Source organism: Somniosus microcephalus, chromosome 9 (genome assembly GCF_052327205.1).
Source record: "Somniosus microcephalus isolate GS21.2 chromosome 9, FLI_Smic_1.0, whole genome shotgun sequence".
NCBI classification, from domain to species: Eukaryota; Metazoa; Chordata; class Chondrichthyes; order Squaliformes; family Somniosidae; genus Somniosus; species Somniosus microcephalus.
In genome coordinates this window covers 74,813,102-74,838,518 of record NC_140995.1, presented here as the reverse complement: position 1 = coordinate 74,838,518, position 25,417 = coordinate 74,813,102, and positions in this window count along the sequence as shown.

Here is a 25,417-nt window from a genome sequence, read left to right as displayed (position 1 = left end):
GGTAGCAAGCGAATGATTTGCCTGATCAGCCTGAAGGCAGGTCAGCCGGATTTTACTGGCAGCCCAAATCAAACCGCCCCAGAGGCAACACCCAGGGAAAGGTTGGCTAGGGAATTAGAGATCCCATACCAGCAGTCCACAGCTCCGGGTTCTGAGGAGCTCTGGCAGCAAGGAAGGGTGGACAATGGGGTGGTAAGAGAACGCCAGCAGGTCCCGCTAGGCAGGCGGGGACCAGGACCAGTGTACCCCCTCCGACAACAGAGGTACGGTCCACCCATGAGGAGTGAGCCTGAGAATAGGAATCCTCAGCCCACAGTAGGTTCAAGTTCACAGGCAAGTGCTGTGGCTTGTGTGGGGGGAGGAGCCATTCCTGGGCAGAGTAAGCTGTTTAAGCCAGGGAACAGGGAAGGAGAGTTCTGGGACCCCTGTAGAGCAGGTCCAGTAGCAGAAATCCGGGACAAGGGAGGCACAAAGGGGGTAGTTTTGGCCCCAGACCAAAGGCAGGTCCAGGTCCAATATTCCCCATTTAAAGCCACCCGGGTAAGAGAACATGAGTTTGCCCACCAGACAAGTTCGAGTTCACTGAAGGTAAAAACAGGCACTGTGGCTTGTTCCCAGGGAAAAGTTGTCCAGCCCACAAATTGGGACTCTTCCCTACCCCAGTGGGACCCTAGTTTTGACAAAAGTTCGAATGTGGAAATGGTTAGGTGGCTTAGGAACTGAGAAACAGCCGCCTGGGATCAGAAATCTGTAGGCTGCTGCCACTCCATCCACTGAAACTGCTCGCGCAGGCACGGTTCCCCAGCCCGTACCCCCAGTGGGTCCTTTTCAGTTTTCCCGCGCAGGCGCAGTCGCGCGCTTGAGGGGAGAGTTTTGCCAAAAGGAGGGCCGCGCAGGCACAGCCGCGCGGCTGAGGGAAGAGGTTCCCCAACACCGGGTTCACGCAGGCACAGTCATGGACCCAGAACCCCCAGCTGCTCTTGCTCACAGTGAAGCCGAGCGCGCAGGCGCAGTCGGCCATTTAAAGATCCCCGCTTCCCAAATTATATGCGCAGGCGCAGCGGCCTGCTTGGAAGATTCAACGGTTCTTCCTTCCCTTTTCAAAGAGATTGTTCGCGCAGGCACAGTTGCCTGCGGGACCCCAGCAGCTCCTCACAAGTTTTCCTGCGCAGGCGCAATCGCCTGTTTGAAGCCAAAGGCTTCACAGCCTCTGCCGCGGGACTCTGAGGAGAAGGCTTGCGCATGCGCGGTTGCTGGCGGGGCCACAGCGGTTCCTTTTCAGGAAGTTCGCGCAAGCGCAATTGCCGGCGGGACCAGAGCGGCTCTTCCTCAGCCTTTTCACACAGCCGCACCTGCTTGTTTAAAGACAGAGATTTCACAGCCTCTGCCGTGGGACTCCAGGGAGGAGATTCACGCAGGCGCAGTCGCCTGTTCAAAGGGACCAGCTTTCCAGCCAGCCTCTAGATTGGTTCCCCCCATGATGTGGGACCCTGGGGAGGCAGGGATAGTAATTCCTCTTACAGGGGACACAGGGGGGGAGCTGGCACCAGGTTGTGGACCTGGAGAGGAGGATTTGCAGCCACCAGCAGCGGGTGGCGAGGGAATACCTGCCCCCAGCACAGCAGTGGGCAGGGAAAAGGGGGCAGACCCGGAGTACCGGCAGGCTGCCAGGTATCTTATACAGTGCAGGCTGTTGGCACCAGGGGGAGAAGGCTCCCAGCCAGCTAGGGCTGCGACCCTGGCTCAGGGTCCGCCAGCCAAAGTTTCCCCCACAGAGACGCCCCTCAGAAGTTCTCAACGTGTCCGCAAGCCCGAGACAAGATGGTCACCCACTTTACAGTGGAGTAAGGCAGACTCTCAAACTAGGGAGAAGCCAAAGAACAGAGGTCCCCAACCAGCGGCCATAAGGTGCGAGGGACCAGAGACAGGAGGCAGTCCAGCTTTGCTGCAGCCAGCAGCAATCTGCGACAGTGCCAGAGATTAGCCTGGCTGTCCGGAGATGGGCGGCATCTGTATTATAGCTTTGGTGTGCATATAGCGTGCTTTTAAGGTGTATTTTAAGTTTTGTTGATATAACTAGTTTTAAGTTTAAGTTTAAAAAGAGTTTAAGTTTACATGTGTGCCAAACGTTTGCATTTTGGTCCGAGGTCAAGGGACCCGACCATGTCTCCACCTAAGGCAGCAGGTCAGTGAGACCTGGCTGCATGTCCTTTTAAGTTTTTGCAGGTGATTGAACAAAGAAGCAGCCCTGTTCGCTCCGCCCGAGCTGGGCACCGAATGAAGATATGGATACGGAATGTTGGGGATCACCTCGCCACCGGACGAATCCAGAGGGAAAACCCGCAGCGGCCTTCGGGAGAAACCGGACAGGGTCCGGAGGAACTTGCCTACTCCTCCTATGTGGAAGAGATGGCCCCAGCTGGGTGGGGCACGGCCCCCAACCCAGCACTATCCTGACCGAAGTTCACTTGCAGGAGACCTCGCTGTTGAGGAGTCATGGTGGGGAAGCGCAGGCGCCTTGTCTGATAGGGACGTGTTCCCCGGGGGTGGGTGGTGATGGCCCGGGAAAGATTGTATAGAGGAGGGTAGACCCAAGAGTCGCGTGGGTGCGGTCGGGGGAGGGAGGAACTCACCCAGGGCCCACGGGCTAGGTGAGGGTAGGTGTGGCTGGGAAGGATGTGTGGCTGGGAAGGATGAGTGGGTGGCCGGATCTGGGATCCAAGTTTGTGTGGGGCCAGGGAGAGCCGCCACACAGGCACCCATCATTTTCTGCAGCCAGTCAAGGGAAGACGGGAGGGGGAGGGACTGGGAGTCGTGATCCCATGCTCCCCGGTCTCGGTCTGTGCCAAGGTAATTTTAAACATGTGGGGTACCCCGCCTCCACAAAGGGACAAGGGAACGGCTTGGGGCTGGCAGAGCAGGCTGGTCTGAAAATCCATTCTGCCTGTTTTTAAAGTTTAAGGCAATCAAAGGGGGGGTGGAAGGTACATTTACTGCCCGGGTGGGAGGAGCAATACCCACTCGAATTTTGCAACCCATCATTGGCACATGATGGTCGGGGTTTGTTTAAGCATATTTCAAATGTTCAAGTTTTTTGTATTTTGTGTTACAGCCCCAAGTTGAGCAGAGGCATAGGACCCTCTCTGTGCTTGTGATCATTTTGATTACATTGTGTAACTAAGATTGCAACATTTTGTAATAAGTTATAATGTAAAAAGTGATTGCAAATTTTGATGGCAGTATAATTTTACAAGTGTGTAGGGGTATGAGGCCCCTTATTGTAAATTGATGTATCTGTAAGATGCCTACGGTACCACGGTTTTTCTTGGATTTTAGGGGAAAGGACGGTTAGGGGGATCAGTGGCAGATAGATGTTAGGTAAATACAGGGGATGGTTGTTTGTGAGGGGGTCTGAAAATTTTGCTCACTCCTTCAAGTTGATACTTCAGTCAAGTTGGGAGTATCAAAAGGGGTGAATATAGGGGTTTCGCAAAATTCCCCTATTTTTCCCTGAAAATTGAAAAGATTGGTCCACATCGTGGACGAAGAATTGGGTGATGTGACTTGTCTACAATGTTTTAAAATGTGCCTAGAACTGCAAAAGACTGTTCTAAGATGGAAAGAACGTGGACAACATGGGAGTCAAGGAATTCTGTGGAAAATATTCACACACCTTGAGACAGTACATCTTAATAAAGTCATTCCCTGGAGTTTGGGAAATCACAAAAGGTTTTAAAATGGCATAGAAAGCATGTCAAAAGGACAAAGAAGCAGCTCGAGTTGTCTGTGTCAAAAAAAATGGGAGGATGCAGTGGCTGTGAGTCAGACCTGCCAATCAAAGGGAGGTTCCCTTCAGAAGCACTTGAAGTTGTTTATTTACTTAAGAGATTAGCCCACTTGAGAAAACCACAGGACAATCGATATGAAACTGCTTCTGTTTACATAGCCATTCAAAGCATTCACAGTCAATGAGACATTGAAACCATGGAACCGGATCTTGAATGGGAACCGTTTAAGCATTGAATGTGTTTAAATCACCCATCATCCTGGACAATAGGGCTGTTGCATTCTCTTTTGTTTCAGCCCAGGTAAACTCCGGATGTGGGCGGGAACATTTCGGCCCCACAGTGCAGACACACTAACCCAGTCCAACCACTTTAAGTTAGCCAATCACAGCTTTTCTCTTGTGAATTGGAACTTTTTGGGCGCAAATTTTCCAGACAGGCAAACAGCAGAGAGGGGGAGGGCCTCACCAGGTATATATGATAGCTCCTGAGAAGCTATCGCTCTGTCTTTACTTCCTGGGACCACAGGTGAGCCTCTCTCTCTCTCTCTCTCTCACTTCGCTGGACCACATGTGAGCAGAGTTTCTGACTCCTCAGCAAAGCAACCTAGTAAGGAGTTGGGGAATGGTAATGAAGGGGATATTGCTAAGATTGTTTAATCAACATTGTAGTCACTTACCCCTCGTTTTTACCATCTGCATTCCCCCATTTAAGCAATTTTACTGTAATTACTGTGTTCGTGTGGTATAGTTTGATATTTGATTATCGTTTCTTGTAGTTAATAAAACTTGATTTTTCTCTCATCCAAACCACATGTCCGTTTTAACATCATTAATTATAAGTCCTGCAGTCAGAACTGGAAGGTGGGGTAGCGATTCAAAACCGCTGTTTTAAAATTGGTTTATTTGAAATTGGTCAGAGTGCAGGCAAAGGCTGCAGACCAGGTGAATTAACTTAAACCAATTAAAAGAAGCCCCCCTTACATATGAATCCCGACAGGCTTTTTGGGACCCCAGTAGATAGAGGTGAGGTGGTGGGGTTAGCTGAATGGATCACGGTGCATGATGCCCCTGTGTCCAACAGCTAGGTCCCCTTTACCTTTTCTACCTCCATCTCCACGAGGTGTGTCTTCCATACATCGTACCGAAGGGAACACAGGTAAACAGGCTGCGCTGGCTGTAGTCAGGGCTGTGGGTTGGATGGGGCTGACGGGGTCAGAGCATCAGTAGCGGCTGCTACTCTCCCCTGGCCAGTCAATAGGGACCACATGGCGTCCAAAAATGACTCGACCGTGGCGGGAGGGATTCCTGGACCTTTTGGACTGGGGCTATGGAATTAGAAGAAACATAGAAGATAGGAGCAGGAGTAGGCCATTCGGCCCTTCGAGCCTGCTCCGCCATTCAATTAGATCATGACTGATCATCCAAATTCAGTACCCTGTCCCTGCCTTCTCCCCATATCCCTTGAACCCTTTAGCCTCAAGAAATATATCCAGCTCTTTCTTGAATATATTAAATGAACTGGCCTCCACCGCCCTCTGTGGCAGAGAATTCCACAGGTTCACCACTCTCTGGGTGAAGAAGTTCCTCCTCATTTCAGTCCTAAATGGCTTACCCCTTATCCTTAGACTATGACCCCTGGTTCTGGACTCGCCGGCCATCAGAAACATCCTTCCTGCATCTAGTCTGTCCAGGCCTGACAGAATTTTATTGGTTTCGATGAGATCCCCTCTCAATCTTCTAAACTCCAGTGACTATAAGCCCAATCGACACAATCTCTCCTCATACGTCATTCCTGCCATCACAGGTATCAGCCTGGTGAATCTTCGCTGCACTCCCTCCATGGCAAGAGTGTCCTTCCTCAGGTAAGGTGACCAAAACTGCACACAATACTCAAGGTGTGGTCTCACCAAGGCCCTGTACAACTGTAGCAAGACATCCTTGTTCCTGTACTCGAACCCTCTTGCAACGAAGGCCAACATACCATTTGCCTTCTTAACCGCCTGCTGCACCTGCATGCTTACCTTCAGAGAATGGTGCACAAGGACACCCAGGTCCCTTTGCACTTCCCCTTCTCCCAATCTATTGCCATTCAAATAATAATGTGCCTTCCTGTTTTTGCCACCAAAGTGGATAACCTCACATTTATCCACATTATAGTGCATTTGCCATGTTTCTGCAAATTTGGAGATATTACATCCAATTCCCTTGTCCAGATCATTAATATATATTGTGAACAGCTGGGGTCCTAGGACCGATCCTTGTGATACCCCACTAGTCACTGCCTGCCACTCGGAAAATGACCCGTTTATTCCAACTCTTTGCTTTCTGTCCGCCAACCAGTTCTCTATCCAGATCAATACCTTGCCCCCAATCCCATGTGCCTTAATTTTGCATGCTAGTCTCTTATGTGGGACCTTATCGAAAGCCTTCTGAAAGTCCAAATACACCACATCCACTGGTTCTCCCTTATCTATTTTACCAGTTACATCCTCAAAAAATTCCAGTAGATTAGTCAAGCATGATATACCTTTTTTAAATCCATGTTGACTTTGTCCGATCCTGTCACTGCTTTCCAAGTGCTCTGCTATTACATCTTTTATAATAGACTCCAGCATTTTCCCCACTACCGATGTCAGGCTTACCGGTCTATAATTCCCCGCTCTTTCTCTACCACCTTTTTTGAATAGTGGGATAACATTAGCTACCTTCCAATCCATTGGTACCGTTCCAGAGTCTATCGAGTTCTGGAAGATGGAAGCACGGTGGCATAGTGGTTAGCACTGTTGCCTCACAGCACCAGGGACCCGGGTTCGAATCCAGTCTCGGGTGACTGTCTGTGTGGAGTTTGCACATTCTCCCCATGTTTGCGTGGGTTTTCTCCGGGTGCTCCGGCTTCCTCCCACACTCCAAAGATGTGCAGGTTAGGTTGATTGGCTATGATAAATTGACCCTTAGTGTTAGGGGGATTAAATACATGGGGTTACAGGGATAGGGTGGGATATGTGTTGGTGTAGGGGTTACGGGGATCGGGTGGGATATGTGTCAGTGCAGGCTCGATGGGCCGAAATGGCCTCTATCTGCACTGTGGGGTTTCTGTGATTCTGTGATTCTGTGATGACCAACAATGCATCTGCTATCTCTTGGGCCACTTCCTTAAGTACCCTGGGATGTAGACCATCAGGCCCTGGGGATTTATCGGCCTTCAATCCCATCAATTTTCCTGACACCATTTCCCTACAAATACTGATTTCTTTCAGTTCCTCCCTTTCATCAGACTCTATGTTCCCTGGCATCTCTGGGAGGTTATTTGTGTCCTCCTTTGTGAAGACAGAACCAAAGTATGTATTTAGTTGGTCTGCCATTTCCTTGTTTCCCATTATAAATTCCCCTGATTCTGACTGTAAGGGACCTACGCTTGACTTCACCAATCTTTTTCTCTTCACATATCTATAAAAGCTTTTACAGTCAGTTTTTATGTTCCCTGATAGCTTACTCTCATATTCTATTTTCCCTTTCTTAATTAATCCCTTTGTCCTCCTTTGTTGACTCCTAAACTGCTCCCAGTCCTCAGGATTATTGCTTTTTCCAGCCAATTTATATGTCCTCTCCTTGGATCTTATGCTATCCCTAATTTCCCTTCTTAGCCACGGTTGAGTCACCTTTTTTGTTTTATTTTTATGCCAAACTGGGATGAACAAATTCTGTAGCTCATCCATTCGATCTTTGAATGTTTGCCATTGCCTATCCACCGTCAACCCTTTGAGCGCCATTCCCCAATCAATCCTACCCAACTCGCTCCTCAGACCATCGTAGTTTCCTTTATTTAAATTGAGGACCTTTGTCTCTGAGTCAACGACTTCATTCTCCATCTTAATGAAGAATTCATTAACACGGGGAGAATGTGCAAACTCCACACAGACAGTCACCCGAGGCCGGATTCGAACCCGGGTCCCTGGCGCTGTGAGGCAACAGTGCTAACCACTATGCCACAGTGGTTAGCACTGTTGCCTCACAGCACCAGGGACCCGGGTTCAAATCCGGCCTCGGGTGACTGTCTGTGTGGAGTTTGCACATTCTCCCCGTGTTTGCGTGGGTTTCCTCCGGGTGCTCCGGTTTCCTCCCACAGTCCAAAGATGTGCGGGTTAGGTTGATTGGCTATGATAAATTGACCCTTAGTGTTAGGGGGATTAAATACGTGGGGTTACGGGGATAGGGTGGGATACGTGTTGGTGTAGGGGTTACGGGGATCAGGTGGGATATGTGTCGGTGCAGGCTCGATGGGCTGAAATGGCCTCTATCTGCACTGTGGGGTTTCTGTGATTCTGTGATTCTGTGAATTCGATCATATTATGATCACTCTGACCCAAGGGGCCTCGTACAACAAGATTGCTAATTAATCATTTCTCGTTACATAATACCCAGTTTAAGATGGCCTGATCTCTGGTTGGTTCCTCGACATATTGGTCCAGGAAACCATCACGTAAACACTCCAGGAATTCCTCCTCCACAGTATTGTTACTAATTTGGTTGGCCCAATCTATATGTAGATTAAAGTCACCCATGATGACTGCTGTGCCCTTATTGCACGCTTCTTTAATTTCCCTTTTAATGCCATCCCCAACCTCCGCCTTACTGTTTGGAGGTCTATATACCACTCCCACGAATGTTTTTTTCCCCTTAGTATTTCTCAATTCTACCCATACAGATACCACATCATCACAGCTAATATCCTTCATTACAATTGTATTAATCCCTTCTTTAACCAGTAATGCTACCCCGCCTCCCTTTCCTTTTTGCCTATCTTTCCTGAATATCAAATACCCCTGGATGTTGAGTTCCCAGTCTTGGCCATCCTTGAGCCACGTTTCCATAATCCCATCCAAATCATATTCGTTTACCTCTATTTGCACAGCCAATTCATCCACCTTATTACAAATTCTCCTCGCATTAAGACACAAAGCCTTCAGGCTTTTTTTTTAACGCTCTTAGACCTATTAGAATTATTATTTACTGTGGCTACATTTGATTTAAACCGTTGATTTCTCTGACTGCCACTTTTGTTTTTCTCCTTCCTATCTTTTGCTTTTATCCCTGTTTTCCTTTCCTCTGTCTCCCTGCTCAAATTCCCAACCCCCTGCCATTGTAGTTTAAACCCCCCCGAGCAGTGCTAGCAAACCTCCCCGCAAGGATATTTGTCCCGCTCTGGTTCAGGTGCAACCTGTCCGACTTGTACAAGTCCCACCTTCCCCAGAAGCAGGCCCAGTGATCCAGGAAACTAAAGCCCTCCCTCCTGCACCCACTCTTTAGCCACGCATTCATCTGCTCTATCGTCCTATTCCTATACTCACTAGCACGTGGCACCGGGAGTAATTCAGAGATTACAACCTTTGAGGCCCTACTCTTTAGTCTGCTACCTAGCTCCCTAAATTCTTGCTGCAGGGCCTCATCCCTCTTCCTACTTATGTTGTTGGTCCCAATGTGAACCACGATCTCTGCCTGTTCACCCTCCCCCTTCAGAATGCCCTGCAGCCTTTCAGTGACATCCTTGACCCTGGCACCAGGGAGGCAACAAACCATCCTGGAGTCACGTCTATGGCCACAGAAACACCTCTCTGATCCCCTTATGATAGAATCCCCTACCGCTATTGCTCTCCCACTCTTTTTCCTCCCTTCCTGAGCAGCAGAAGCACCCCTGGTGCCAGGAAGCTGGCTGCTGCTGCCTTCCCCTGGTGAGTCATCCCCCTCAACAGTATCCAAATTGGTATACCTGTTTGAAAGGGGGATGGCCACAGGGGTCCCCTGCACTACCTGCCTGCTTCTATTGCTCCGCCTGGTGGTCACCCATTTCCCTTCTGCCTGTGCAGCCCTACCGTGTGGCGTGACCAACTCATCAAATGTGTAATCCACGACCCTCTCAGCATCGTGAATGCTCCACAACCCATCCATCCACAGCTCCGGCGTCTTAATATGGCTCATTAGTAGCTGCAGCTGGATGCATTTCTGGCACACGTGGTCATCAGGGACACTGGCAGCGTCACTGAATTCCCACATAGAGCAAGAGGAGCATAACACGGGGCTGGGCTCTCCTTGCATGACTTACCCCTTTAATTAATTTAAATTATTTCAATACCACCAGTTAAAGATATACTCTAGGGCGCTTATTTACCAACTGTCCCCACTACACCACAGAGAACCAAGAAAATATAAACCGCAGGATTTAAGCTTGTAATGAAAAGGAGAAAGAAATACTCACCAACCAATCACTTACCTGCTTCCTGGTGATGTCACACTTGGATTACTTTTTACCTCTCTCCCCTGCTGCTGCATTGGTACGCCTCGCCTCGCTTCTCCTTTTAAAGTCGCCGCGCTGCTCGTACCTCACGCAGGTCCGCTCTGGTTAGGCCTCGCTCCTCACTGCACTCCCATGTCATACTATTTCCCTTGTTATACTTCCAAGGGATTTTGCACTCCTTCCTCCAGTGTCCATCCTTCCCACACCCGTTACAATTGAGCTTTGTGCTAGAAGGTTTATTCCCTTCCTGATGCCACTCCTTCCTACCCTGTCCGGGTTTTACCTCATGCACCTTCCCCTTAGGTGGGTGTGCATCAGTTCCCCGACCATGGCTACCATTCTTATAGGCTAGGATCAACTGTCTGATCACTGTAAGTTCGGTGGTCGGGGATTCCTAGGGTCGAACCAGACTTCCGCCTTGGCCCGGACCTGTGGCAAGCTGTTTGCCACCAGGCAACGGAGCCAGTGGGCCCGGTTAGGTGCCCCAGGACAGGCACTCCTATCCGCCGGCCATAACCTGTCCGCGAAAGCCTGCGGGGTTTCCCCTGCGAGCTGCACTGTCTTCCCCACATGGGAGAAAGGACTTCCCTCATTCATCCCCATGGCCTCCAGAGCTTCATCCCTGAGCTCCTCATACCCACACTGCCCCCCTCTTACACTCATCAGAGAGGGATTGGAGGAGCTTAACCTCCAAAGAGAACAGCAGCATTTTGGCCTGCTCAGCATCATCGCACTCGTTGATGCTGGCTGCCTGTTCTATTTCCCTGAAGTGGGCCGAGGGGGTCCCCTTTTTCGGTGAGCTTTGGGATATGGCTCACCATAGCCCTAAGCTGTTGAGTGCTGTAGGGTAATATGAACTGGTTTTGGAGGGGCCCCTCTTCCTTGTCATTAACGGGTGGGCCGAACCTCCGATGCTGGGCTGGGCACATCAGCACTGGTTCCAGCCTCTCTTGCGGGGGTTGTTCCAGCTCCACTTCTACCCCTGACTTCACCCCCCCTTGCTGCCAGACCTCACTAAAACCTGGCGCTATGGGTGGTGGTCGTGGAACCTCCTGTTCCTCAACTGGGTCATCCCTTGTTACTACCTGTGGTGTCTGAACCATTCTCCCCTCGTTCCCTGTAAAATCCGCTGGGGCTGCCTTCAGGCTTATGAGGCAAACCATGCCCTTTGCCTTCCTTAGGGCCAGGCTCAGATTCTCTATCTATTCCTTGCAGGGGCCATGATCTGCATCTTCAAACCCCTGTTCGCTCGCTAGCTTATAAGCTGCCTTTATATTCTTCACTTCCTCCTCCTGCTCTCTTACTTATCTCGCTAAGCGGGCATTCTTATCCCACAACATCAACTCACTGCTCTTGGCCTCGGTGACCTGACACTGTAGGTATTCCAACCTGGCCTTATGTTCTCCCATTAATTTTACCCTTTCCTTGTTTAGGGCCTGCAATGCTACCAGTAACTTCTCCCCTGCTAGAGCCTTCTCCTGGACCTCCAGGGCTGACTCCCGTATCTCGGCTGCCTGGGCTGCAACGAGCCTGTCCAAAAGCTGGACCTGTTTCTTGAAGCACATCAGCCAGACTGCCTTCTCTAGGGATTTCTTGTGCTCCTTCTCTTCTGTCCACTTAGCTGCGGCATCTACCGGACACCCAGCCTTTAACAGATTGGTGATCCACTTCTTTGTGATAATCACCTTGCTGAACAAGTAATCAGAAATCCTTTCCTCCATCATGGTTTGCTCTTCCGAACCATTGTCTACTGTAGTGCAGCCCTGTTGCCGGTGTCCTGCCGTGGTCGCCATTTCTGTAGGGGTGGCGTGTGCCCAGTCAGCTCTGCCCCTGACTGTCCTTGAGCAGTTCGAATCACTCCCTCACTCCTGGGTTCTAGACACCGGACTTAGGTACAGGGGGCGATACAGAAATATAGTAGACAACTGGTTTGGTGCAAGAAAACCATATTTGTATTAAAGGCACAATAAAATCACAACACTGAAAATTACAAGAATAATTACAGGCATATAAAAGTACACTTATTTGGGAATGGGGAACACATGGCACATCGAGGGAACAAATGCATTAAAAATCCCCCTACACTTATCCCACCCCCAATACCTAACTAGATTGAGCTAAGAGGGGCCGGGGATTTATGCTCACCAATGGGTTTCCTTTTGACGGTTTGAAACCTGTCGATTAAGCTGGTTGCGGTTTTGGGGTTCGCTCTTTGTGTCCTTTGGGGCCTGCCGTCGTCACGTGGTCCCAGGGCGCGGCGGTGGAGTCGTCTGAGTAAAGTACCCTCTTTTCCTCTGTTAGAGATAGGGAGTAAAGTCTTTGTTGGGTACTTTACCTTGCAGAATGGTTGTTCTTCTGGTAGTGGTCTGGTCGTTGATGGTTTTGTTGCAGTTGGGGTTCGGTTGGAGGTCTATGGTGTTGGCTTGAGTTTGTTACCGCGGTGCTCGTGGTCGTCAGCTGCTCCTTCTATCCATGCTTCGAATACCAGCTTATACCTGGACCGGGGTGTGTGCCCACTCGTTCCCAATGCTTCTCTACGCTGCCCTTCTCTGCTTATCGGCCTTGCCGTTCATCTCATCTTGCCTGCCCGCTTTCTGGCCCGTGTGTCCTGGATGTTTTTAGTCGGGTCCCGTTCTCCCTTCTTTTGGCCCCCAGTGTTGTAATGGGCATCCCCAGTGTCAAGCAGAACGGGAGGAGAAGATAGTAAGCGCACGCTTGGCTACCGGTGGGCCTACAATTAAACTACTTCGGAGGTTCCTTATCTGCGCGCCAAATCAGGGTTAGTTCTTTGTTCAAATTTGGCGGGCTCATTAAAGTGATTATAGTCATTCACTTTAACTGTTTTTGGGGCGGTTGTCTCCTTGTTTCAATGGCTTCAACATCCTGGCTGTTTGTTATTTATGATTTTTAATCGGCGTTCTCCTGTCTTGGTGGCTACTTCAAACTGTAGCCGATTATGTATGCAAAAAGTTAATGGCCTCAAGATTACGTCTAGCCTGAGTTAAACTGTTTCAAGATGAAGGATGCATATTCTGTGCTTATCTAGTGTCTGGCTTTTAGAAATAACAAAGTCCATCACACAGATCCATGCATGTTAGGTTTCGTTTCAAGATTTGAATGGGCCTGCCTTTGCAGGGCCTTGCTTTTTAAAATCCTGCAGGTTTCTGTCACAAGGTTCAGAAGCCATTTTTTCTTTCGGGTACCCTTTTTAATAACTTGTCCATACAGGGTCCCTTTATCCATAACTTTTGGGGAATGTGGGAATTTTGAGAACCCTACACTCCTCAAGAAGCTGTGAGCCACGATGCTATGCGATGTTGTGCAGCGCACAGCAGACCACGACCATTCTGGGGACCCTGGCTGCTGAGTACTGCAGGGCTCCACCTGATCAGTCAAGGCATCTGAATCGCATCTTCATCAAGCCGATGGTTTGTTCAATGATGAACCTGATTGAAATGTGGCTGGCGTTGTAGTGCTTCTCAGCTTTGTTCGCTGGCCTCCTGATAGGCGTCATTAGCCATGTCTTCAGGGGGTAGCCCTTGTCTCCAAGTAGCCATCCGTTAAGTTGGTTTGGTGGCTGGAAGAGCGGAGGCACACTAGACTGCTGCAGGATGAACGAGTCATGGCAACTGCCACAGTACTTGGCGCAAACATGCAAAATCTCCTTTTTGTGGTTACACACCAGCTGTACATTGAGGGAGTGGAAGCCCTTGCAGTTGACAAAAAAAGCTGGGTGTGATGGGGTGCCCTCAGGGCCACATGTGTACAATCAATGATGCCCTGCACCATTGGCAAGCCTGCCATATTTGCGAATCCAAACGCACGCGCTCCGTTGAAAAGTTGATATAATTGTGGGCCTTTGCAAAGAGGGCCTCGGTAAACTGTGTGTTGCAACTGTGGGTGGCCGACTGGGAGTTGCTGCTGATGTCTGCTGATGATCTCTGGAAGGAGCCTGAAGCAAAAAAGGTGAGTGTGGTGGTGACTTTGACAGCCACTGGTAAGGGGTGTCCACCAGATCCTCTGGGCAGCAGTGTGCAGATGTCTCCGCCAACCTCTCGCAAAAGTCTCAGCCTCCTTTGGCACTGCTGCTCACTCAAGTTGAGGAAGCTCATCCTCTATCTGTAAACCCTAGTAAAAGATTTGATCACAGTGCTGGAATACAAGTACGTCCTAGGTGGTTGTACTCAGAAATAATTCACATGGATAGAGTTAAGAAGTAGGAAGGGAAATGGTACAATTCTCGATGTGCATTACAGACCACCAAACAGTGGAGATGAAATAAAGGGGTGTTGCATTCGAATAAGCACTCAAATTGGTGTGGTAATAATTGCTACTCTTTCATTTCCTAAACCTTTAGAGCATTCTGTTAAAGATTTTTTTTAAAAGCAATGCAAGAGAGAGCTGGCTGTGGAATTGCTGAAATGGGCTTGCTCCCACTAGGACACCATCTAGTGTTCAGTTAACAATCTGCAAGTAGAGTCATAGGGCTCGATTTTGCCAGGCCTGAGGAGGCGGGATTGGAGGCGTGTGAGTTGTTAAAATTGCCAAAAATGGCGGGTGGGCCCGATCCCACCTCTATCCTGCCTCCGAGCAATTTTCCCTAATGCGTGTTTTCTGACCCCCTTTCCATCCCGCCTCCAAGAGATGGAATGGGCCCTTAAGGCCCTTAACACCCACTTAATAGCCCCTATAATCCCATTTTGAGAGGTCTTTCTGATTTTAGTCATTCCCCCCATCTCTCATGCCTCCTCTGGAACACACCAGGTTATGCTGGCGGCATCACAAGTGGATTGCCTACGACCAGCTGCAGCTCCACCATTACAAAGGAGTTTTCACCAATGATCATTTGCAGGTGGCAGGACTTTGTTGTTTCAGGTCTGGGGGAACTTTTAGCAGGCATACTCAGTGTTGTGGAAGTTTGGAGCCTGACACCCATCTCCAGAGTGATCTCCTGGGAAACCCCTCTCCCCATCTTGACTAAGCGCTTCCTCAACTGAGGCACATACCAGAATAATGAAAACTTTTCCTCCTGGACATCAGATTCGGATGAAGACCAGCCATGGTAGCAGCAGAACCATGAGCAACAGCAGCACCAACAGCAGGAGCATCAACAGGAGTGCCAAGCTGCTAGTCACCCACCTGAAGATGCACAGGCCAGAAGTCGCCAGAGCGGGACCATATTGCTGCCCAGGATGCAAGGGATGCATTCATGTTGGTCACATTTGCTTAGCCTGTACAATCAAACACTTTTGCCTCACACCTTCTTACCAGAGCATCGACAATGGAAAAGAACCTGCGAATTCCTATCACTCTGACCACCATACTGACAATTGCAAGTCGCTCTAAGCCCTCAATGTGGAAGTCCCATTAGTGAAATGACACACGCCACAACTGCAATAGTTTGCCATCAGAATGTTTTATGACAATCAGCACCTGATAGCTTTTCAAAATTACTCACAACATTACACCCAAGTGACGACCCTTGTGACTACTTGTGCATTATCTTCCTCTTACGCGTGCTCCTACATGGTGCTTCCCCTGTGGCTTCAGCAGATGTGGAGCCCCTTGTTCACTTTCTTGCTGCTCCTGTCTAGACACCTTTGGTGGGCGTCCTCTGGGGTTGCGAACCTGTGAGGGCTTGGCAACAGTCTGCTGCTCCTGGTGCTGTGCAGGGGTTGAGACGCCGATCTCATTTGGGTGGGTCATGTGAGTGCTTGGAGAGGAGCCCCCACTTCCTTGTTGGATGCCACCAACATCCCTCTCATGGGTCAGCCCCACTTCAGGGGGACCATGAAGAACGTTTCTGCACTGGAAGTCCTCCTCCAGAGGACTTGCATGAAGGTCTGGTTTCTCTGCTCAATAGCTGATCATCGCTCCTCAAGAGATGTCAGTCTATTCTGAACAATGACCATGTTTTCCATACCTTGGCCATTAAGCTCCTCCATGGATGTAGCCATCCTCTCCTCTACCATAGCCATCCTCTCCTCTATGGTAGCCAGCCTAACCATGGAGGTAGACATCCTGTCCAAGGAGGTTGCCATCCATTCCGTGGTGCTGCGTTAATGCACCAACACCTCCACAAAGGCTCCGCTCATGTTCGCGATGGACTCCTCCCCTCGTTCCACACTCGCAGCGACACTGGAGACAAAACCTGCCAGAGACTCCTGCACCTATTTCTGGAGTTCCAGCACTGCTCTCCTTCTGGATGGACCTGGAGGCACAGGGCCGACATGCAGCAGAGCTGAGCTGGGAGTCTCCTCTCCACTGCGATGAGGACTCTCCACTGCTGTCCCTGTCTCCACCATCTGCTGATGCTCACTTGTGAGCTTTGATACACCAGGTGACAACTCTACTCTATGTCCCGAAGGTCCCACCGAGGTGTGAGTGTCTGCGCTGGTGCAGGGTGTGCTTAATTCTGCTGACGGAGCGCCCTCAGATGTTGCAGCTTCCTCTGAAGAGTCTGGAAGCTCAGGCTCTTCCTCCTGGGCAGTGGGGACGGGGGCTCTCTGTGGCGGAGTAAAGGAAAGAGTTAGAGATGTGAGGTAAAGGTTGCATACACATTGAATTGTGCAGATGATCATAAGTCAATCTGTTAGAGCATCCGAATCATTATCAGTTACCCATGCAATGTCAATGAGAGAGATGCCAACTATTCTGTCACCAGCTTGCTGTGATGCGCCCGCCTGTCCGTCCCCCACTTGGGAATCCTCCTTCATCCCGGCAATTTCCAGGGCTGTCTCCTCTGAAATGGTGAGCTGGGCTACTGAGGGTGGCCCTCCTCCTGTCCTCACTCTTTCCCTCTTATTGTGGGCTCTCTTTTCCTGCATTGAGGGACACAAGTGGAGTTTGAGTGAGAATGAAGGAGTGAGTGTAGAGAATCCATAGCATAGATGCTTAGGAGACAAAGAGCCCTCCCTGTGTGTTGTAAGTTGTTGTCATTGCATCACAGTGATAGAGAGTGTGAGGGCTGCATAGTCGAATAGTTAAATGAATATGACCATAGATAGAGAGAGAGGGAATGGGTAAGGGTGCAGTGTGTAAAGATATCAGCAAATAGTGATGGTATTTGCCTGTTTGATTATTTATGCCTTACCAGCATATTTGCCTGATTGATTATTTATGCCTGACCAGCAGAGGGCATGTGAGAGACAAGGAGTTTAGTTTTAGTTTCGTTTTAGATGGATCTCTAAGATGGTGTCTCCTGTAATGCTGTTAACTGAGTTGAACAAACTATAGATAAAAAGACAAGCTCTTTCATGAATGTGTCATCATTGAACCCACATACAAATCAATACATGGTGTCAGAAGTGATTGAAAGAGATGAAGAGGAAAAATCTGAAGTTAAATCAGCTCTCCACATATTAGCAAGCCAAAAGAGAACATCGTCACTTACCATTGGAGAATAGCTAACGAAGTGAAAAATGGTAGGATTACACCCACCGGCGAAGCTTCAGTTGACAGGTAATGTGGCTGAAAATTGGAGGAGGTTCAAACAACGTTTGGAGTTGTATATAGCGGCAATCGGAGCTGACGAGAAAAGTGATAAAATGAAAGCGTCAGTGTTCTTACATGTCATGGGTGATGAAGCGCTGGAGGTGTATAATAACTTCACATTCGCTACTGATGGAGACAAAATGAAGTTGGATAAAATAATGGAACAGTTTAAGGCCTACTGCATACCTAAATGTAACGTGACATTTGAGAAGCACAGATTTTTCACATGTGTACAGAAAACGGGAGAGACTATTGATCAGTATGTGACTGAACTGAGAAACCGAAGCAAAACATGTGAATTTGGGGGACTGACAGACTCGCTGATAAAAGACAGACTGGTGTGTGGTATTCCAGATAATGGTCTAAGGGAAAGATTGCTAAGAGAGCAAAATCTAGACCTGGGAAAAGCCATAGCACTGTGTAGGGCTACAGAGACTGTGAAGTCGCAGGCAAAGGAGCTGTTCAGTGACAGTAGCTGCAACGTGGATGCAGTGAGTAAGAACGGACACAAACTGTTTAACAAAAAGAGCGCCAATGTGAAAAAGAGGCGTGGCCAGTGAACAAAAATGAAAGGGGCAATCGAAAGTCATGTAGTCGATGCGGTACACAGCATCCACCAAAAAAGTGTCCAGCATATGGTAAAACATGCAATAGTTGCAACAAAAACAACCATTATGCCCGTTGCTGTAAGAACCAAGCGCAACAAAGCAAGGTCCATACAGTAGATGAAAGCGAGATAGAGGAGTTCTATGTGGATGTTGTGTCTGAAAACAAAAAAGAAAAAAGAGACTGGATGTTGACACTAAAAGTGAATGACATAGACATTCCATTTAAATTGGATACTGGAGCACAAGTTAATGGGATATCAGAGACTGATTTTAAGAAAATTAGACCCAGACCAAAGATACATGGAATAAAAGTGAAAGTGACAGGATACTCAGGTACTGATATACCAGTGAAAGGAAGATGCATTGTCAAAGTGACACACAAGGACAGAGAGCACACGCTAGCATTAATCGTGGTGCCAAAGGATGTGCAAGCCATACTAGGTTTAATAGCCTGTGAGAGACTGAACCTGGTAAAGAGAGTCCTCGTTGTGGAAAGCGAAGGAGAGACAGTCTATGATGAACTCATGAAAGAGTACAACGACCTATTTCAGGGTCTAGGCTGCCTTCCAGGAGAACACACGATCAGAGTAGATAAAAGTATGCCAACGGTCATACATCCATGCAGAAAAGTTCCGTTTGCTCTTCAAAAGCAACTGAAGGCAGAGTTGGACAGGATGGAAAGCCTGAACGTGATTCAGAAGATAGATGAGCCAACTGAGTGGGTGAGTTCCCTCGTCATTGTGGACAAAAAGAATGGAAAGCTCAGAATTTGCCTGGATACAAGAGATCTAAACAGAGCAATAAAAAGAGAGCACTTCAAGCTTCCTACACGTGAGGAAATCATGTCACAGTTTGCAAATGCAAAGTATTTCAGCAAGTTAGATGCATCATCAGGATTTTGGCAGATGAAACTGGACGAAGCAAGTTCAAGACTGTGCACGTTCAACAGTCCATTTGGCAGATACAGATTCCTAAGGTTACCATTTGGCATTGCCTCAGCTCCTGAAGTGTATCACAAAACTATCCATATGATCTATGAGCACCTGGAGGGAGTTGATACATCAATGGATGACATCATAGTATGGGGAACCACGAGAAATGAGCATGACGAGAGACTGAAAAAAGTGCTGGAAGCAACAAGGAAAACAAACCTGAAGCTGAATAGAGAGAAATGCCAGCTCGGGGTGACAGAACTGACATTTGTGGGAGATATCCTTAGCAGTGAGGGCATCAGACCAGATCCCAGAAAGGTGTCCGCCATTGAGAATATGCCAAAGCCACAATGCCAAAAGGACGTGCAGAGGTTTAATGGAATGATCAACTACATGGGTAAATTCATATCCAACCTCTCAGAAAAGATGGCGCCACTGAGACGACTAACTGAAAAGAACATAGAATGGGAATGGAATCATGAGCATGAGAAGTCATGGAGTGATCTAAAGAAACTGCTCACAGAGGAACCAGTTCTGAGGGTTTATGACCCAGCGAGACCCATCAAGATATCATCAGATGCATCACAGAGTGGGCTCGGTGCTGTTCTTCTGCAAAAATATGACTACTGGCAACCTATTGCATATGCATCGCGCTCAATGACAGACGCGGAGACGCGATATGCTCAAATAGAAAAGGAGCTGCTCAGCATCACATACGCCTGTGAAAGATTTCACCAGCAGTTTGTGTCAGGACAAGCAATCAGTGTAGAGACTGACCATAAGCCCTTGATTGCATTGTTCCAAAAGCCACGAAATAGCTGTCCGCTTAGAATACAAAGAATGATGATCAGGCTGCAACGCTATACACTGAATGTTGCATACACACCGGGTAAGCTGATGTATACAGCAGACACGTTGTCCAGAGCTGTTGACCCAAGTGAGCCCGCAAACACCAAAATGGATGAAAAAGTGAACGCCTACGTGGACATGATCACAAGTGCACTGCCCATAGCAGATGCAAAAATGGAGCTCATAAAGACTGAGACAAACAAAGATGAAACACTGAGACGACTGAGGAAAAGCATCTTGGATGGATGGCCCAACATGAAGCAAAACTGCTCACCTGACATGGCAGAGTACTGGAACTGCAGGGCAGAACTATCAGTGGTCGAAGACATCATCTATAAAGGAAGTAAAATAGTTATCCCAAAGAGTCTGAGCAAAGAAATGCTAAAAAGGATCCATGGAGGACATCTGGGAATCGAAAAGTGTAAGAAAAGAGCACGAGAGGTGATGTACTGGCCACGAATCAACCAAGATGTGACAAATGATGTGTCAAACTGCACAATATGCCTGAAATATCGAGCAAGCAATCCGGTAGAACTACTAAAGCCACACCCAGCACCAGACAGACCTTACCAGAAGGTAGGCGCTGACCTATTCGTATGTCAAGGGAAGGACTATCTTGTAGTCACAGGCTATTACTCCCTGTATTCAGAGGTTTGTAGACTGTACACCACCACTGCAGATGCTGTGATAACATGTATGAAAGCCATATTCTCCAGACATGGCGTGGCAAGCGAGGTCTTCACAGACAACGGACCACAGTTTTACAATGCAAGTTTCCGACACTTTGCCAAAGAGTGGGACTTTGTCCACACAACGTCAAGTCCTCACTTTCCACAGTCCAATGGATTAGTGGAAAAATCGGTCCAGACAGTGAAAAGACTGATGTACAAGGCAAAAGACAGTGGAACTGACTTCTACCAGAGCATGCTTGTATACCGCACAATGCCGCTCGAGTGTGGTATGTCACCAGCCCAACTCCTTATGGGACGTCTGCTAAGGTCAAACCTACCCATCCCAGAGAACCTCCTGAAAACAGAAGAGGGGGAGAAAGTGAGGAAGTTCAAAGAACAACAGAAAGAAAAGCAAAAGTACTACTATGACAGAGGAACACAAAACCTACCTGAACTCCATACTGGTGACCAAGTAAGGTTCAAAGACAAAACAAACATATGGACTCAGAAGGGAACTGTCCTGAGTGAAGTTCAACCAAGATCATACACCATTCAGACAGATGAGGGTGCTGCTCTGAGAAGAAATCGTCGAGATCATCTCATGGGATCAGCCACAGCAAGTCAAAAGACTGATACTGTTGAACAACCTGATCACACAGCAGGTCAAAAGACTGATACTGTTGAACAACCTGATCACACAGCTGAGAAATCATCATCTGAGGCAACAACTCAGATTCAAGGACAATCAATCAGAAAATCCTCAAGACGTGTGAAGCCTCCTGAGAGACTCATTGAGCAAGTTTAAGGACTCTTGTTATAGAAGGAAGTAATGTTATCTTATTCTTTCTTCAAGTTCTAGTGTATTTACATATTTCATGTGAACACACAAAACAAGGTTAAAAAACCTTGATCATGATAATGATAATGTAAGTTCATTAAGTGTTACAGTTAAAATGCAGAGTAATACAAAGAAAACATGTTGTTAGATAAAAGTAAAATACTTTTGTTTTAAGAAAGGGAGATGTAATGATATCAGCAAATAGTGATGGTATTTGCCTGTTTGATTTTTTATGCCTTACCAGCATATTTGCCTGATTGATTATTTATGCCTGACCAGCAGAGGGCATGTGAGAGACAAGCAGTTTAGTTTTAGTTTCGTTTTAGATGGATCTCTAAGATGGTGTCTCCTGTAATGCTGTTAACTGAGTTGAACAAACTATAGATAAAAAGACAAGCTCTTTCATGAATGTGTCGTCATTGAACCCACATACAAATCAATACACAGTGTAAAGTGGGATGTGGAGGAAGAGGTTGGCAAAGCAGAGTGCTGGTGAGGAGAGGCGATGGGGATGAGATTGAGGGTGATGAGAAAGTCATACTCACTTTTCCGGTGCGGGGAATGTCATGAAACCTCTTCCTGCACTGCAGCCAGGTTCTGCGGAACATAAAGATTGCATTGACCTCCCGGACCACTTTAGTCTGTTGTGGTGGCTTTTTTCTCCCTGAGGAAGGGAAGAGCACCTCCTTATTGGTTCTTGCTCCCTCCACCAGAGCTTGGAGGGTGGGCTCATCAAATCGTGGCACGCGCTTTTGCCGGGTGGCGGATATATTCGTACAATAAATTCCTCAGTACAATCAGCATAAAGATTGCAGTCTCCAGAAGAAGCGAGGCTGTTTGCAGGCCTTAAAAGCAGCAGCACTGATGACGTCATTGGAGACGACTTTCTGGATGGAAAGACTAATTGGGCCAGGGATTCCCACACACTGGAAATCAAATGCCCAATTAGGGGGAAATCCCACTTTTACAGCACTTCAATTAGGAGTCGGGGTCCTGACACGATTTCCACCTGACACACCCCAGCTAGCCCACACTGACAAAATCCAGCCCATAGAGTCATAGAGTTATACAGCACAGGAAGAGGCCCTTCGGCCCATCGTGTCCATGCTGGCCATCAAACCATGTCTATTCTAATCCCATTTTCCAGCACTTTGTCCGTAACCTTGTATGCTATGGCGTTTCAAGTGCTCATATAAATGCTTCTTGAATGTTGTGATGTTTCCTGCCTGTACCATGCTTTCAGGCAGTGAGTTCCAGATTCCAACCACCCTCTGGGTGAAAAAGTTTTTCCTCAAATCCCCTCTAAACCTCCTGCTCCTTATCTTGAAACTATGCCCCCTGGTTATTGACCCCTCTACTAAGAGGAAAAGTTCCTTTCTATCTACACTATCTATGCCCCTCATAATTTTGTACACCTCAATCAGGTCCCCCCTCAGCCTTCTCTGCTCCAAGGAAAATAACCCCAGCATGTCCAGTCTCTCTTCATAGCTGAAGCACTCCAGCCCAGGTAACATCCTGGTGAATCTCCTCTGCACCCTCTCCAAAGGCAATCACATCCTTCCTATAGTGTGGCGACCAGAACTGCACATAGTATTCCAGCTGTGGCCTAACTAGCGTTTTGTACAGCTCCCTGCTCTTATATTCTATGCCTCAGCTAATGAAGGCAAGTATCCCATATGCCTTTTTAACCACCTTATCTACCTGTCTGCTGCCTTCAGGGATCTATGTACATGCACACCAAGGTCCCTCTGATCCTCTGTACTTACTAGGTTCCTACCATTCATTGTGTATTCTCTTGCCATGTTAGTCCTCCCAAAATGTACCTCACACTTTTCAGGGTTAAATTCCATTTGCCACTGTTCTGCCCATCTAACCAACCCATCTATATCATCCTGTAGCCTGAGGCTTCCCTCCTCGCTATTTACCACTCCATCAATTTTTGTGTCATCTGCGAACGTACTGATCATACCTCCTACATTCATATCTAAAGCATTAATGTACACTACAAACAGCAAAGGATCCATCACCGATGCCTGCGGTACACAAAGGCTTCCAGCCACAAAAACAACCATTGACCATCACCCTCTGCCTCCTGCCACTAAGCCAATTTTGGATCCGATGTGCCAAATTGCCTTGGACCCCATGGGCTCTTACCTTCTTGACTAGTCTCCCATGCGAGACTTTGTCAAAAGCCTTATTGAAGTCCATGTAGACTACATCAACTGCACTACCCTCATCCACACACCTAGTCACCCCCTCAAAAAATTCAATCAAATTGGTTAGACATGATTTCCCCCTGACAAAGCCATGCTGATTATCCTTGATTAATCCTTGCCTCTCCAAATGGAGACTAATTCTGTCCCTCAGAATTTTTTCCAATAGTTTCCCTACCACTGATGTTAGGCACACTGGCCTGTAATTCCCTGGTTTATCCCTACTACCCTTCTTAAATAATGGTACTACGTTAGCTGTCCTCCAGTCCTCTGGCACCTCCCCTGTGGCCAGAGAGGTTCTGAAAATGTGTGTCAGAGCCCCTGCAATCTCCTCCCTTGCCTCACACAGCAGCCTGGGATACATCTCATCTGGGCCTGGGGATTTATCCACTTTTAAGCCCGCTAAAACCGCTAGTACCTCCTCCCTCTCAAACCTAATTTGTTCAAGTATATCACAATCCCCCTACTTGATTTCTATGCCTACACCATCCTTCTCCATAGTGAACACAGATGCAAAATATTCATTTAAAACCTCACCTACATCTTCCAGCTCTACACACAGATTGCCACTTTGGTCCCCAAGGGCCTTACTCTTTCCCTGGTTAACCTTTTGCCCTTAATATACTTATAAAACACCTTTGGATTTTCCTTTATTTTGCCCGCCAGTGTTTTTTTATGCCCCCTCTTGGCTCTCCTAATTTCTTTTTTAAGTACCCCCCTGCACTTTCTATACTCCTCTAGGGCTTCCACTGTTTGTAGTCCTTTGTATCTGCCAAAAGCCTCCTTTTTTATTAATCCATTCTTGTATATCCCTTGACATCCAGGGTTCCCTGGGCTTGTTGGGCCCACCCTTGACCTTTATGGGAACATGTTGGCGTTGTACTCTCTCAATTTCCTTTCTGAAAGACTCCCACTGCTCTGATGTGGATTTTCCTACAAGTAGCTGATCCCAGTCCACTTTGGCCAGATCCTGCCTTATCATATTAAAATCGGCCTTCCCCCAATTTAGAACCTTTATTTCCGGTCCATCTTTGTCCTTTTCCATGACTACCTTAAATTTCACCGAATTATGGTCACTGTCACCAAAATGCCCTCCTACTGACACTTCTACCACTTGCCCGGCTACATTCCCTAGAATTAGGTCCAGTACCGCCCCCTCTCTTGTAGGACTTTCTACATGCTGGCTCAAAAAGCTCTCCTGGATGCACTTTAAGAATTCCGCACCCTCTTAGCCTTTCACACTCTGACTATCCCAGTTAATATTGGAGAAGTTGAAATCCCCTACTATTATTTCCCTATTATTTCTACACTTCTCTGAGATTTGCCTACATATCTGTTCCTCTATCACACACTGACTGTTTGGGGGCCTATAGTACACTCCCAGCAAAATGCTTGCCTTCTTTTTGTTTTGTACCATACATATCAAGGGGGAGATTTGCAGACAGCTCAGAGAGACATGTAAGAACAACAGGGAAATAATATTGGATAATTTTAACTATTCCAAGATAGATTGGAATAAAGGAAATACATATAGTGAATACTTTTAAAAATGCATCCAGGACTGCTTCCCACATCAGTATGTTTCTAGTCCAACAAGGAAAGAAGCGTTGATTGAATTAATTCTGAGGGCAAATAACTGATGTGAGGGAAGGAGAACAATCAAGAAATAATGGCCACTACAAAATTAGGTTCAATGTAAGAAGAAAATAGGTTATTGAAGCATCAAAGATAAG